This window comes from Mchenga conophoros, linkage group LG5, assembly GCF_057382185.1.
Source record: "Mchenga conophoros isolate Kocher_MC1m ecotype Shallow Benthic linkage group LG5, M_conophoros_male_GT1.1, whole genome shotgun sequence".
NCBI lineage: Eukaryota > Metazoa > Chordata > Actinopteri > Cichliformes > Cichlidae > Mchenga > Mchenga conophoros.
Genome location: NC_140530.1, coordinates 28,170,214 through 28,185,814, shown reverse-complemented (window position 1 = coordinate 28,185,814; position 15,601 = coordinate 28,170,214).

The window sequence follows — 15,601 nt, the reverse complement described above, 5'->3', positions numbered from 1 at the left end:
AGAAACTATCTCGTGGAACATGGCACTGAAAGGACAATCAGTGGCCTAAATGGACTGTTTGTAATTAAACAGAGGTAGAAAGAGGTAACAGTGGAGAGAGAGAGAGAGAGAGAGAGAGAGAGAGAGAGAGATAGATAGAGAGAGAGAGATCAGGGATTAAAAACAAAGTTAATACAGACATCAGATCTATTCTATTTTCCATTTTTCCTCAATATTTTTGCATTTCGGAGACTAAAAACATTTCAGGATTTGTTGGATTCTTCTCTCTTTTGGCTCCTTTGATGTTTTTCAACAACCATCATTTTTCTGTTCATACTTTCTGTAGCCTGCTTCCCCTCCCCTCTTATTTCTCAACTTTTAACACTGCATTTTTTCCTGTTCATTTCATGCTCCCCATTAGTTGACTCATCCGAGACCTGTTTTGACTCTATAAATATGCTACAGTTGCTAGTGTTGTTCCTAAAAACTGAGCTCATAGGATCAACAGTAAAGAACATATCTGTCTGTTGCAATTAGACTTACATTGTTTGGATACGATCACAGGGTCATATTCCATATCCTTACCTTGGCGCTGTGGTCATTTGCCTTTCCAGTTTCTTCTCCATCAGCTCCTAGCTTTCTTTTTCTGTCAGTCTCATTGTGCCTTGTATTTTCTCCATTCCCAAAGCTGAATTTGAAATGACTGACTGGGGTTATTACTTTTAGCATTTTTTGTATGTGCCAGCTGAAAAGTGGTGGGTTCAGTGATTTTTTTTTAATGAATATTCAAATCAATTCATTTTTATTTATATCACAAGTCAGCTCGAGGCATTTTATACTGTATCACAAAGTGGTAAAATACTGACCACAGATTCTGTTTAATTCATGAGAACACAAGAACACATGCCTCATGGCGCTTTGTACTGTAAGGTACAGACCCTACAATAAAACAGAGAAAACCCCAACATTCAGATGACCCTCTATAAGCAAGTACTTGGCAAAAGTGTAAGTAGACAACAAGAAGAAATCTTCAGCAGAACCAGGCTCAGGGAGGGACAGCTATCTGCCACAATAGACTGGGGGTGAAGGGAGGAAGACAGGACAAATACACACTGTGGAAGAGAGCGGGACAATACATACATAGTCAGTGTAAAGAAATGTCACTGAGTGCATCATGGGAAGCTCTCAGAACCCTTTTTATGTGTAACTAAGGGAAGATTCAGGGTCTCCTAATCCAGCCCTAACTATAAGTTTTTAGGCCTAAAAGCTGAAGGCCTTGCCTTCCATTGTACTTTTAAATATCCTACGAACTACAAGTTGAGAGTGAAGTGCTCTGGGGTGATATGGTATTATGATGTCAAATTATTCAAAACCTTGTATATGAGAACAATTTCAGATTTCATTGTGGATTTAACAGGGTTCAAATGAAGAGGAGCCAATATAGGAAAAATGTGCTTTTTCTCTGTATGTGGTGCATGTGGTGAAGGTCGAGGGGTGTGTGCAGAGGGTGTTTGGGGTATAGGGCTAACGGAGAGTGACTGGGGTTCAAGCGGCAGGAACAACGCTCGTCTCAGGCATCTCCCTCGTGCACGAGATCACACAAAGAGTTCTGCCTGGTGTCCAATGCTTTTTGCCACTGTGGTAGAATTGTCTCTGATTGTTCCAGCGAGGGGTTTGTGCTAGACAGACCCATCAACTCACTTTCATTGAACAGAAGAGATGTTAAGAGACAGAGAAATACCAAAATAGTAAGACAAATGCGAGCAGGAGTCGCAAAGGAGGAAAACTCAAAGACAAGCAAGAACTAAAAGTGAAAGAGAGGAGAATGTCAGGAAAGAGAATTGGATTGTAAGGGCTAATTAAACTCTTTCCTTACCTGTGCTTCACTTCATTTCTCAGTCCTTGTCATCTACCCTAAACCACACTTTTCCCCATGTCATCTTTCTGTCTTGCCAATATGCACCTAGTGAGCAGCCTTCAATAAATGAGCTGGATATTGGAACACAATTATGCCACACATGTTGGGTTCCAGGAGTCAACTCTAGGTTTGATCTTTTGGGCAGTCACAAAATTACTAGATTCACTATACTTGAAAACAAAAAACTTATCTAAGAAACTCTTATTTCCCAAGACTGCCACTTTGTCATTAACAAATATTAATGAAAATTAATTAGAATGTCTTGTTATTGTTTAGGAAAATAAGACGTTGGGCAAGTTGGATATGGTTAAATTATGTTTTGGGACCTCCAACAATACATATGATCTTTGCTGAAGCCTAATTCCTTGTTTCTGTACACATACTTAGTCAATAAAGTTGATTCAGATAGTTAACAGTAAAGCCCTTTACACACCAGACACATAAAATCCATGCAAATATTTTCTGCGTTAAAAATATTTTTACGATTCACCTATTTTTAATGCAGTCATTCATGCCGACCACATAATTTCTCTGGACGAATTTGCAGCATTTATTATTTATAAACGAGTTTGATTTTTCTGATCCAAATAAACAGATATGACCAATCACAGTACTGCATTTGGCAACAAGTGTGCTTATAGCTCAAAATAGGCACCCGTACTGAATATACATGGATATGGTAAAAGTAAAATATTACCCCAGACACATAGCTAGACACTCCTCCAGGTCATTCAGCTTTCTGAAATGATTTCTCTGTCTCTTCAGATTTGCTGCCAACTCTGCCAACAAGAGCTCAAACTGTACCACTCATATCCTGAAATATGTCGATATACAGCTTAAAACTTCTGGATCAAGTCACAAAATTTTCCCTGTTGCTGCCTTCTCTTGAGAATTGCATGAACCTAAAATCTCACTTTGTTTCCTTTTCTTATTTGGAACCATCAGAACCAGCTCATCATTGCTTGACATCAAGTTAATTTTTTCCTCAGAGGATGTTTTTTGAGGACAAATTTAAAAAAAAAAAAAAAAAAAAAATGTGGAAGTTGGAATGGCTGCCCATTGCCTCTGGTTCTCTAGGACTCTTGCCCTGTGGCCTTGGGTGTCCCATCTGGGGCCTTCCTTCTTCTCCTCCTGGGATGGATGCACAGATGTTACTCAGATGTGTGGCCTTGGGTCTTCAGTACTCTGCAGATGGCCCGAATCACCTGGGTCTGCCTTTGGCTCCGGAGGGGTGTTATTGCGCTTCCCACCATCATCAAGTACATGTTGTGACAAAGACACATACACTCTTTCTCTCTCTCTCTCTCTCTCTCTCACACACACACACACACACACACACACACACACACACACACCACAGGTGCAGTAGTTGGTGATACACTGCACATTTCTATTTGTGCTCTATCCTTTTATTATATTTTCTGCTCTTCCCTTTCCCCCTGCCTGACAGCTTAGACATTGTCATGCTATACTGCATATAATGTCTGCAGTGTGTAACTGAAAAATAAAACACAAATAGAAATGAATGAATAAACAGATAAAACTCATGAACAAGTGGAACCTATACAGAATTTGTAGAGCTGATCTTGGAAAAGCAAAAAGTGTTTGGCACAACAGTGCATTCAGATCATAGTTCTGATTGCATAAAAGAAAAAGTTGGTAAAGCAAACCAGTGGTGTGTAATGGCCTTGATGTTTGGCAAACAAAAAAAGAAAACCAAAAAAAAGACAACTACTTTCCTATGGGTGACTTCTAATCTCGACTGAAGAGTTATACTTCATCTTACAAATTTTTTAAGTGTCCACATCTATCCCTCTCATTTCTGGCTCCCCTCTTTTCTACAGTTCTGCTCCCTGTCTCCTCAGATCTTTTTCAAGCTTATTACTTTCTAAATCACGTGCCCTTTTCTCTCCATCTCCTCTTCTGTTTTTGTAATGTTTTCTTTTTATTTCTCCTTCATTCTCCTTGTCCTCTTATTTCCTCTGGCACCTCCAGTGTCCCTCAACACCGTGTGAACCAATCAGAGTTTGTTAATTTGCACAGCAATCTTGGCTGAACCAATGACAGTCTGCATTAGACTGGGCCAAGAATTTGAACTTCCCAAGAGGTGCTTGTGGCAACGGGCAGGTTCAAGGTTATGAGAATTGTGCGTACGCACATACATACACACACAGACAGACACACCCTTAAGCATGAGATGCAGGATACTCTGGGTTTGTGACCAAATAAACTAGCAAATTTCATTTGAGGGAGAGTGGCTGAAAGGATGGGAGAGAAAAAGACAGGGTATCCCACGGTGGAGGACGTCCGGTATATTTGTCCGTATCTTGAGAAGGAGATGGACAGTGAAGTGGTGTATTATTCCCACCTAGTGAGAACATCCAAATGCATACATCTGTTCAACCAGTGTGCTTTAAAATAAGCTGGTTTTTAAATGTCATTGCATATTCATCCACAAGTCTGAATTTGGAATCAATGAATACTAAAGTTTCACTTTAGGATTACAGAGTAAAAAAGACTTAAAGATTAATTAAAATTTTGTTTTTGCTTTCATCATATAGTTATAACTATAGTCCAAATGACTCTATGTCATTTGGACAAATACAGGAAATCTTTGACATCTCATACGATATCTATCTACAATACATCAACAGCAACACCACAGATTGCCATCTCTTATTTTTTGCCATTTTAAAATTGGTTTGTTGATTTCAAAATCGTCTTCTTTGCATGATTATTACCATAAAAATATCGATAATGTTTTTTAATAAAATTATATTAACTGATATAACAAATCAATTTCTCAAATAACGGATAAATACGTATACCTTGTCTCATCTGAATCAGGTAACTCGACACTGACTGACTGATACACTGAAGCTTAACAAAATCACATAGCATAGCAGACGCTGCACAGTCAGAAATGATGAATAGATCATTTTGTAGATTGATGATTACACTTCAAAAGATCTCAGTTGTATTGCTCATTTAGATATATTCTCTATATATTAACCCTAAACAATGTCAAAAGTCTTTGAAGACATGGATTTTTAACTTCTCTATGTATCTGTGGGTTAATATTTGTGTCTCCCTTTGTATCTTTGCAGCCTAAAAGCCATTGTAATTTGTCGTAGGCTTACTTTTACTCCAAATTGCACTTTACTGTCTGACCAAGCCGTTTCCTGTGTTTGTCAGAACTTTAAAATAACTGAACATAGAACTTTTCTACACCATTTTACTCTCATTGCCTTTGATAAATTCATTTCCAATGTTTTTTTTCTATTAATAATAGAAAAAGGTTTCAAAAAGTCTCACTTAACACTCTCAATGCTATTTTCCCCATTCAACTTTTCCATTAGAGAAGAAAGCATGACATGACTGTAAATGGGGAAAGCATTACAAAGATAATTTATTCCCCAAGTCAGTCTTTAAGATAGATGTCTGACTGCTGATCCAGAAGCTTTCCATTTCATTTTAAATACATTATGTAAATGGCACAAGCTCATCAGAAGCTGTTTTAGTTGAAAAAGATAGACTATCTGTGGGTGAAAATAATGTCATGTTTGTTTTTTAAATGGACTGAACTACTTTTAAGTGAACATGTTTGCCTTAAAACTGTGTCAATAAAATATAAAATAGAATTTATATTGATCGTGTTAACACTGGATATTAGCAAGTGGGAAACATTTTCTTCTACTGGACTAAGGGCAGAGGAGATACCACATTTTTTTATCTTCTAGTACAAATTGATATTGCATCATATTCCCTCCTGCACATTTAGGGATTTATGAATATGTATATTTCATTAATTTATTTTGCATTAAGATGATTTAATATAATGCTAGAAATATTTTTTGGACATAAAATCATAATGGTTGTGTTTTTTGCATTCTGTAGCTAGCTGTGATCAGTTCACGTAAACCATTTTAATGTAAAATTATTACCGTTAATCTTTGTTCCTAAGATATTTTTTATATTTTTTATTTAAGAGACTTTTTTTACGGTAGCCTTATGATAATCACAAAGTGGTAAAATACTGACCACACTTTATTTTAATTTATAAGAACTTCAAGACACTTTATACGATCAGTTAAAAACCGTACAATAACACAGAGAAAACCCCAACAATCATAGGAGAGTGCTCACTCTCCTATGAGTGAGCAATTAATGAGAGTGGGGAGATAAAATTGCCTAACAGGAACAAAGGGACCTTATTAAAACAAAAACGTTTTTAATAAGGTCTCCAAACAGCCAAACCAAAATGATTACAAATAGACATGGAAGAGATATATATAAATCTTATAAAGTTTGTATCTGTCTTGTGTGAAACTTGTATGAAAAGTATAAAAGAGTGAAAACAGATATAAGATCCCTAGAAAAAATATATAAATGAAACTTGTATGTTTTGGATACTTACAAAAACAATATATGAAAGTGGCCACTTTCATGAGTAAATCATATAAGTCTTATATGATTCACTACATAAAGTAGGCCACATTTGATGCAAGTCTTTTATAAGTTTTTTCTATTTCTTTTCCATATAGGTAGCCATTCACTGATGCAACAATGGGATACAATAAAAGCTGGTGATGGAGGAGAATGCTGACGCTGAGAATGAGGGACCATACTCCACCTTCTCTAGCTTTATTTGCATGCAGGTTAGCCTCTACAATTCATCAGCACCGGGGATTAATCGGAGAGGAGAGATCAGGTTAATAGGAATGAGAGAAAAAACAATCACTGGATGGCGATAAAACAACTGGTTTCTGAAGTTTCTTATAACATTTGTTGGGTTTCCCTCTATTCTATTGTAAGGTTACAATAGAATAGAATATGACCAATAAGACTAAATGTGAATTGCTTGCATGCTATAACATTTTTAGCCACGCTTTCAAGCAGCAGTTTTTTCAAACTGAAATAATGGGGTCCCAGTAGAATGCCATGTTAGGATTTGATATGGCTTTTAATGTGAGCCATATATATTACTCACTATGTTCTCCAACTGTAATTCACACTGATAAACCCTTTGTATAACAAAGTATTTTTTTTATTTTGTTTACTTGGCTCAAGTTGTACACATTAGTTTGCATGGCACCAGGGCTGTTTCATTGCTACTTCAAACATCAATCAGTTACCATTACCATAGCCAGGCACTCATATTTACCCAATTGCTCTGCAGTTATTCAAACTGACACAGTCCATATGAGTGACTGATTGAGGGTGTCCTTCATATTTTTTACCTTGTCATTTTGTGAAGAGAAAATCTCTAAACCCGGCTGTCTCATTAGTGGAGACTGTAATCAATCTGAGAGCAGAAAGAGTATGAGTTTTCTGAGAAAAAAGTCAAACAATCAATGGGATGGAAACAAGTTTTGAAACCAATTTTTCATGTTGTTCATGTTTTTTTTGTCTGTGTTTTGTTTTTAAAAGAACAGTTTCATCCAGTCAGCGTTGCTAAATACAGCTGCATAGATTCTTATCTACCTGTGTTCCCTTTTACTGCCCTGAATTATAACATTTTGGAACAAGTCAAGGTATAACACCGTGGGATGAATACACTGTGTCATGTCAGATCAGTGGTAGATATATAAATCATCTTGTTGGAATTAAATAATTTGCAGTGCCTCAATAATGCTATGCTTTTTATTAATAATAAGTGTTGTAAAGTTATATAGTGCAGTATTAAGTGGACACAGCCCTGAAAAATAAAGGCATGAGACCTTGTGTCCCTGGTTGAGTAGAAAGCTGAAGACTCTCGCTCATGCTTGCCTGGGAAAATGCAGATAAGGGGGGACCATCTCTAGTGGAAAGTTACTGAGACACTGTTGTTTAGACTATTGTGGCTCAAGAGTTAGCAGTTCGTCTTGTAATCGGAAGGTTGCCGGTTCGAGCCCCGGCTCCGACAGTCTCGGTCGTTGTGTCTTTGGGCAAGACACTTCACCCGTTTCCTACTGGTGGTGGTCAGATGGCCCGGTGGTGCCAGTGTCTGGCAGCCTCGCCTCTGTCAGTGCGCCCCAGAGCAATTGTGGCTACAATGTAGCTTGCCATCACCAGTGTGTGAATAACTGAATGCAGTGTAAAGCGCTTTGGGGTCCTTAGGGACTAAGTAAAGCGCTATACAAATTCAGGCCATTTACCATTAGAATGAGAGAGCATCTCTAATAAAACTGTTAGGGGCACACCACCATTTTGAGATCGGCGGCAACGTGTCATGCAGGACGCATCTCCCTTCTAGAAGTAATGAGAAAGAGAAATAAAGTGTTAAATGGTCAACTGAGCAGTGTTTTGTCTTCCATCGAATGCCTCTGAGGAATCAAAAGAACTCGGTGAAGTGTTGATATTTACAATCTCTTATGGAACATGATTTGGAATTAATCTAAACTTAATGCATGCAGTTACCAGCTCCATTGAATGGTTACAGTCTTGTAAGACTTAAAAGTATGGAGCAGCAAATGCTTTTCTGCCAACAGCTCTTATTAAAGACCATTTCTATATTCATATTATGAACGTCTTGTGGTTTTCTTTTTATTTATACCATAGCTCATGCTATCCGAGGCAGAAATAAAGCTTCAAGGATCCCTAAATATTTCTTGTCAGTGAATTATTAACCTTTTTCTATTGCAGTAAAGAAATAAGAGCTGTTTTTTTTTTAAATAAAGTTAGGTTTAAAGTTAAAGTAAAAAAGCAAGAACATATATTGCCAATATTTGAGACAGTAACGAAGATGGATGAGAGACTTCTAACATTAAAGGTCATGTCAGTTCTTGAAAATGACCAAAGACTTGATGTTTGAGTCCTGAACTCCATCACAGGTGAAGACATTTTTCTTTTCTTCTACTATTACTAAAAGTCTTGTCTGTTTAGATCTTCATCCTAGACACAAAAACACATTTGATTTTCTTAAAAATGCTGTAACTTGGTCAATTACAACTCACCTGAATCCACTTACTCAAAATTGACAGTTTATCAGAATCTCTGATGGCAGAATTACCCGTACATCTGAGGGCTCTCCCCAAAGGGCACCAAAAAAGTTAGACAACTCTGAGCAGTGGTTATAAAGGTTTATGCTGGCAATATGTCAATATGAGAAATATTCCACAAAACTGTGCATGTTTGCAAAGTCAGAAATAAAGCCATTCATACTTTTCCACTGTACTGCTGTATTTGAAGTTTTGAAGTGTGTTTGAGGTTTCTGAGTGACTGAGTCTCCTTGGAGTGAAGCTTTTCTGGGTTACAGACAATGAGGGATTACGTTTCCCTGGTGCCAAGATGTTAAAATCCTAGTTATTATTAATAAACTCCCGAGACCCATGGGATATCTCCAACCCCCCCACCTGCCTGTTCTTCTATAATTGACTCATTAATTGACTCATTTAAAGCTGTCTAATTATTTAATCAATTAAATTCAATTTAGCTGATTGCACACTTCCCGTTTAGCGTCACGTATGGTCTTGATAAGGAAAGTGATGGAGGTTGAGAAGGAGAGCAGAAAAACTGATGAATAAATGTGTTTCTTGGTAATAACCACTAATGCATGGGCTAATTACTGAGGTAAATTGATCATTTTGTCTTAATTGATTTAAGCTTGTTAAAAGGGCACTGCGCCAGTTTCGTTGGCGTGCCGTAAGCGATTTATCTGGATGACAGTAATTTGAGGTGAATGCTCTCGTTTCTTCTCTTTCTCTGCCATTACTAGGAATCCAAGACGTTCATCATAGCTAATGGGCAAGGACAGCATTGTATATTAAAACTGTAATAGAAAGAACTCTAGAAAGAAATGTGACTACTTGGTTTTCCGACTGCAAGACAATACTTTATTAATATTTAATACATTTATTAAATGTATTAAATAGTTTTTAAAGTCATGTCATGTTGTCAGCCAGTTAGGTCTTGTTAACTGGTCTCAGAAAAATGCAGTTTTAGGGAATTCAGTTCATAAGACTAGCTACCAAGCTTTATATAAAATGAGAAGACAAGGAAGACTAAGAAGAAGAGGCACAAGATGAAAAAGAAAGAGGGAGAACAAACAAAAAAGGTTATCACCCCAGCAGAAAATTCTGTAATTTTAGAAACTATGTGCATGGAATCTGGTATGTATAAGATTTGAACTAATTTATTATGAAACAAATAACAAAAGAAATGAAACTACTTTAAACTCCTGCTGACAGTTCAAAACAGAACCTAAGCAAAAATATCACTCACTTTACAATGACATAGTACAAATACAACAACAACTGCACGTCTGCAAAGTTCATATGAATCGTGCTGAGGTGAAACTTAATGAACAAAGTGTCATCTTTGCCTTCAGTGAAAGCCCTGAAAAGGCCCTTCAGGCAAAGCTGGAGGATTTGTTCCACATCTACTTTGAAATTCAAGACAGCAGGTCCTGTAAAAAGCTATTTTAGAGAGCACTTAGGATTAGATTGGCCCTATGGTGGGAGTCAACCTATTTCCTCACAAAGGAAAGGGGCAGGAAAGTGCTGTTTTCAAAAGTTTCCGGGAACCTTTTTTCTCTGACTACAGCATTTGGTCCAGATTCTCTGCCAGATTGCCATCCTACCATTTAGCTTTACCATTTATTTCCAGAAATTGATCTTTGGGGGCAAATGTGTGATACACAGAAGAGAGAGAGAAGGATCACACGTTTTCACAGTGAAGATGATGACACTGTGTGTGTGTGTGTGTGTGTGTGTGTGTGTGTGTGTGTGTGTGTGTGTGTGTGTGTGTGTGTGTAGCTTTCTGCCCATCCAGCCATAGAATGTCAGATACAGAAGAAGATATAGCTCGGTGGGGGATAGCTGCTACCTAATGTGTGTGTGTGTGTGTGTGTGTGTGTGTGTGTGTGTGTGTGTGTGTGTGTGTGTGTGTGTGGTATAGAATATTGCACTGCAGGGGACAAGCCGTAACTTCAGTATCTATCTTTAAATCCTTTTCGAGTCTCTCTACACACAAAAACCCCACTCCCCCCACACACCAACATGCACTCCTTTTAAACTTTCATAGTCTTTGCTGAAAGACTGAAACTTCGCCCTGGACTTTAAAACTTTCCAGGTAAAGTTTTTAAATCAGAAAGTTGTATTGAATTTCATAGTGTTTTTAAATTAATTAATTAATGTTATTTTGGCAATTTGAAACATTACTTCATCCTGAGATAATCTGTGAGACCCAAAATGACACAGATGACACATGACATACAACACTGAAGACACAGGCCATTTCTTAATTTCACTGTACACATCAATTTAAAAAGAAGATGCAAATACATATTTGCCCACAAAATTTATGGAATAATTACTGTTGTTAAAAAGAAACTTTTTAAAAAGAGGCGTAACTTCTACTGTCACCTCCTGTATGGTCCTCAGTGTACTAAAAAGTGTCTTTTTGCCCATTTAAAAAAATATTTCTAATAACATGAAATGAAGCAAGTCACATTTTTTCTGATATTTATATATGTAAATCCTGGGCTACACTCCAGAATGTTCAAGTAATCAGGCCAATGTTTCCTCCTATGTTTCCTCAGCAAGTCCCTGAGGTTTTCTTTCTTTATTAAACTTTAATAAAGCTAAAAAAAAAAACAAAAAACAAAGATCTGTGAATTGAATATTGTCAAATGTTAACCGGATGTTTATCATTTACTGGTTTCACTGAAAAAACCCCAACTAAAAATAAAATCAGCCTTTATTTTAAAGTGAATTTCCTGGTCATTTCCTCAGCCTCACTAACTTACACACCTTTACCGGTGGAGCTGTGCACTTGCACATTCAGTCTCATGAGAGCAACACAGCACACATATACAAGTTCAATCATCCAACATGACGGGTTCCAGAAGGAAACACACACTCCAAATCCCCCCAGGACTGAGCCTGCGGCTATACAACCCAGAGGCAACAGCTGATTTTGATTCAACTCCTCTTTATTTAAATCCTCAGAGATTCTTACCTGCATCTCTGCTGGAAACAGAAAGGCTTCGTCTTCACTACAAAGACTTCACTGCAAAGAGCTTGTGGAAGAACTAGAGTGAATAATCCAATATGTAGTATTGTAGCATCTATCTATCTATCTATGTAGCATCTATCTATCTATCTATCTATCTATCTATATATATATAAAAAAAAACACCCAGCGCGCCCCTGCGGGCGGTTTATCCTTCAAGCTCGGGTCCTCTACCAGAGGCCTGGGAGCTTGAGGGTCCTGCGCAGTATCTTAGCTGTCCCCAGGACTGCGCTCTTCTGGACAGAGATCTCCGATGTTATTCCCGGGATCTGCTGGAGCCACTCGCCTAGCTTGGGAGTCACCGCACCTAGTGCTCCGATTACCACGGGGACCACCGTTACCTTCACCCTCCACATCCTCTCGAGCTCTTCTCTGAGCCCTTGGTATTTCTCCAGCTTCTCGTGTTCCTTCTTCCTGATATTGCTGTCATTCGGAACCGCTACATCGATCACTACGGCCGTCTTCTTCTGTTTGTCTACCACCACTATGTCCGGTTGGTTAGCCACCACCATTTTGTCCGTCTGTATCTGGAAGTCCCACAGGATCTTAGCTCGGTCATTCTCCACCACCCTTGGGGGCATCTCCCATTTTGACCTCGGGACTTCTAGGTTATACTCGGCACAGATGTTCCTGTACACTATGCCGGCCACTTGGTTATGGCGTTCCATGTATGCCTTGCCTGCTAGCATCTTGCACCCTGCTGTTATGTGCTGGATTGTCTCTGGGGCATCTTTACACAGCCTGCACCTGGGGTCTTGCCTGGTGTGATAGACCCCAGCCTCTATGGATCTTGTACTCAGAGCTTGTTCTTGTGCTGCCATGATTAGTGCCTCTGTGCTGTCTTTCAGTCCAGCTTTGTCCAGCCACTGGTAGGATTTCTGGATATCAGCCACCTCCTCTATCTGCCGGTGGTACATACCGTGCAGGGGCCTGTCCTTCCATGATGGTTCCTCGTCTCCCTCCTCTTTCTTGGGTTTCTGCTGCCTGAGGTATTCACTGAGCACTCGGTCAGTTGGGGCCATCTTCCCAATGTATTCTTGGATGTTCCTTGTCTCATCCTGGACTGTGGTGCTGACACTCACCAGTCCCCGGCCCCCTTCCTTCCGCTTAGCGTACAGCCTCAGGGTGCTGGACTTGGGGTGAAACCCTCCATGCATGGTAAGGAGCTTTCTTGTCTTTATGTCAGTGGCTTCTATCTCCTCCTTTGGAGGAGATATATATATATATATATATATATATATATATATATGAACATAGAGGTGTGAACCCCTCTGTGACTCATCTTATGTGCCAGTAGCACAGCTCAGTCTTGCTCAAGGGCAGTGCTTCAAGACAAAGGGTGTTGGATACTGTATTTTTTTGGGGGGGGGGCAAAGTTTTGGTAACCAGAGATTTAAAAAAATTTTGACCTTAAAGTTGACCATTTCTGTTATACTTCTCTGGCCCTGCTTGAAATTTTTATACTATGTATCTGAACAATTTATTTTGTAAATGTCAGTTTATTAAAACTATGACTAGGAATAATCATTATTTCCATGTTACATTTGTTTACATCATTATTATGATGGCCAAGATGCCAGACTTTGCAAAAAAACATTTTACCTAAATTTTCTAAAGGGTGTATTTTCACTTTGCGGAAAACTTTAGCACACCATTCCTGAGATAGTAAGGGCAGAGAGTATTTGATGGTTTGCTGCTTACTTAACTAATACCTGATTCCAAAGTGAGCCACAACATCTCAACAACACAATATAATTGAAGTTGAAATTAATTCCCCTCCCCCCCCCTAACTTTTAAATGAGCATGTTGTCCTTACTTTATTTCAAAAAGATTTGGAAGAAATGAACACGATATTTTGATATATTGATCAATATATTAATCACTGCATTTGGTGATTAGACTCTGATGACCGGTCATGGGAGAACAGAATCCTAGTGGTGTTAGGGTTGAAGATGAAAGTGGTAAAATTGAAGATTGAGGCTTGGATAGAGCCCTGAGTGACTTGGATTAGGTGGATTATTGCAGTGTCTTTTTATTATTGTAGGGTTTTTACTTTACAATATAAATCACCTTGAGGCGACTGCTGTTGTGATTTGGCAATAAAACTGAACTGAATTGAAAATTAAGGTGGTGATCTGAAAGCGAGAATGATGGAGATCACTGAGATTTACCAATGTGGTGTTGGAAGGATGAAAGAGGTTTTGGAACCAGCTTGGTTCCACTCCTGTGCACCTGGCCTGGGCCGAAAGTGAGGACAAACAGACTTTGGATGTGCCTCTCTGTATGTGCTGCATACGTGGAGGAAGCTTTACATTCATTCATTAAAGTTATTGCAAACCAGCTTATTGAGAAAAAAAAAATTCTGCCATCCATGGTCATCAGCCTGATCAGATTTGGAGAAAAGCAGAAGGAGAACACCCAGACTGAACTGAGCCTGAAATTCAAAGTCTGGGGCATAAGTAAGCAGGGTGCCCAGTGGTGCTCCAGGTGGAACAAGAGATAAATTCCTGTCTGCCTACTAACAGAATGAGTAGCTTCTAGCTTTATAGAACAGTTACGCAAGTGCTGAACTGAGAAATGTAGAGGACAGATTGGAGATAGCTTTGTGATATTGATAAAACAGAATTTTGCTTTATTTGAGATTGAGATCCCATATCAGTGGTAACTTTTAGCTCTGCTCTGGGTAAACTGAGCAGATGATGTCTCAAAAAATGCCAAAGCCAACCAGAAATTCACCATTTGGTAGGTCTCTGAATAGGCATGGATAGGAGTACTTGAGGACATACTAAGCTGGCATTAGCAGTGACCTTCTTGTCGCATTTCAGGGAAGGCAGCAGAAAACGAATTAAATTAATGTATTTAGCTTGAAGAAGCTTAGAGCGTAGGCTAATAGAGAAACTGTGGCTGCTTGAATGTAGTGGTGGCCCACTACAAAAGGTGTAAGAAGCGAATGCCAAAAAGAACCGCTGTGAGGATGAGCATGCAAGATCAGAAGGCCCAGGGAGCATTGCCTGATGAGCGGGAGAGATCACAGTCAAGTGCGTGCATTTTGCATTTTCCAGCTCTTGCAGGCAAGAGGCTTGTCACATATTTGTTGCTGGTAGATGGGCTTGGGAATTCCAGATTCCATGGAGATTTTATGCTTTTCCAAGGGGAAGGAATTCTGGTTGGCAGATTTCCTGGTTCTTGTGAATGTTTGTTTTGGGATGCACAGAATTGGCAAGAATGGGGTTTCGAGGAGATGGACAGACTAGCCTCTTGTACTAAGTCATGTCTGATGCAGCTTCCAGCTCTTGTAATTCCTCTGCTCTCAGGGCTGCATTGATGTTGGATACAGAAGAAAGGTGCAGAGTGGAGGTCTGATTGGATGGGATGTGAAATCTCCGTCTCGTAAAGTGGCACTCAGGAGAGGAGCCAAACGACTCTCGCTGAACTTGGACGGGGACAGCGTTGAGCATGTCACATGCAGTGTTAGACATGATCAAACAGGTAAGCGTTAACACGGGAAACAAAAAAAATGAAGATACCATTGCACGAATGAGAGTCTGAAAGGGAGAATGATACAGAGCACTGAGATTTAAACCAATCAGAATGGAGGCTGACTGATCAAAGAAGGCAGGCAAGAAGATGATTGCGCTAGTGCAGCGGTTCCCAAACTTTTTTTGCGAGGCCCCCCTTTGTTTTACAAGATAAATGTTCATGCCCCCCCCC